The following is a 2066-nucleotide window of genomic DNA, read 5'->3' as shown; positions in this document are numbered from 1 at the left end:
AGAGAGAGAAAGAGAGAGAGAGAGAGAATGAGTTTGTCTTTGTTCATCGAGCTGAGTGCTCAATGCTATACAACCAGAACTTCAATTACATTTTAATGGACTTGAGCCACAGAGTATGACAAATGCTGATCTGTCTAAAAATTATTTATCCTTTTTATCAGCTCAAGAGCTTCTCTACATAGAGAAGAAATGTAGGATTAATTTGAACTATGGGCCCTTACCCTATCACGTGAGCCATCAACAGGGTATTCAGACCAATGGATCTGTCAGAAATGAAATAGAAGAAAGCGCTGTGGGCGTAAATAACCGGTGACAAGCCGAACCTCACTATAACGTCAGTGTAGTTTCCCCTCGCCGACAACACCAAGGGGAAATGTTCACTATATGTCCAAAATGAGTGAATTCAGCTACTTTAAGCACCTGCAGGCGCTGACACAGGCGTTCAAAAGCAACCACAAGCATTTCCAATAGAATGAGACATTCTGGAACTGTAGCCAACACCAAGCATCTTCTGGAGGAAAATAAAGCCCCCCAGCTTTGTGGAGAGGTGGAGCCTCATCCAGTACCTTTGGGATGAGTTGGAGAGAGGTTTATGAACCAGAACTGATCATCCAAAATCAATACCTGACCTCCCTAATGCTCCCGTCGCTGAATGCAATGCTCAAATCCTCACAGCTATGCTCCAACATCTAGTGTAAGGCCTACCCTAGCCCTTACTGCACAATTCCCTTGATGTTGGATGAGCAGGTGCCAGATAATTTGAAATTTTTTTTGGAAGGTTGAACCAAACAGTTACAAGAGCTTAGCACGTGGTTAAGAGGGGAATGCATATTGCCTCTATACTGCATGTATGCCAACACCTTTTACAGTGACCTGCATATACACCCCACCCCCAGCTCATATTTATTCATCTTCTAACATCTCATCAGGGTTTTATGGAACCCTATAAAAGAGCTGCTTCACTTTATGGCGTGTGCAAGTGAGTGTGTGTCTCTGTCAGCGGGCACTTTGAAATTTCGTTCATGAACCCCTCTACCTAATTTCTGATCCCTAAATCACCCCTTCATCTTTTCATCTTCTTTACATATTTTCTGCTTCAAAATAAACAAATAAAAATGCTCCATTAAACTTTCATTATCTACCACAGATACCCCACTTTTATTCTGCTGTTTATTGGGAACAGGTTAGGAAAGTACACAAATATGTCCAAATATTTGTGGACACCCCTTGTCATGAATGCATTCAGCTACTTTAGGTTGTACCTATTGCTGACATAGGTGTGCTAATTCACACACACACACACACACACACACACACACACAGTTTAGCAAGTTCCTGTAGAGAGGTACTGCCAATGGAACAGGACCCTCCAGTAGATACACATGAACCTATTGATGCTATGCGTAATACCAGGCATGGGCTAAAGGGGTATAAAGCCCCCCAGCAACTTAACAAACCTCCACACACTGTGAAGATTCTGCATTTCGCATTTTTTTTCCTTGTATTTTTGAAGACGTATGTTAAGAACGGGAATATTTCATCTTCATGCTGGTTGCAGGATGTTGGCAAGAAGCTATAGATATAGGAGAGACCTAGATGGGCACATCACTGAAGCCACAGTGGTGCATATGGAGATAAGGAAAGCGTGTTTTTATGGGATATGGGATGTTGGAGCCCAACTAAACATAGTGTACAGTTACATTTGCATTTCCTACACTTTTAATGGAGTTTAAAGTTATACTGAAATTACTTTTTTTCGAATTACTTTACTTTGGGTGAGGAGCAACACCTTAAACTCCTCATCATTTTGGAGATTCTCTCCCTTTAGACCACACCATCCTCTCGCCTTTTTCTCCCTGAGGCAACAGAAGCTCATAAAATTCATACACATACCACTAAAGCACAACCCCCCCACCAAACAAACAAAAAAAATCTGTAAGATTTGCACAAAGATATTCATAGTTTACGATTCACAAGGAGCTCCCGTCCACTGGTGGCACTGTTTTGCCAAATAAACACAACCCAGCCTGTCATATACTAGAAAAGGAATTGAGGAAACAGTGGTG

This window comes from Salminus brasiliensis, chromosome 5 (genome assembly GCF_030463535.1).
Source record: "Salminus brasiliensis chromosome 5, fSalBra1.hap2, whole genome shotgun sequence".
In the NCBI taxonomy this organism is placed as follows: domain Eukaryota; kingdom Metazoa; phylum Chordata; class Actinopteri; order Characiformes; family Bryconidae; genus Salminus; species Salminus brasiliensis.
Note: the sequence above shows the minus strand (reverse complement) of the source record.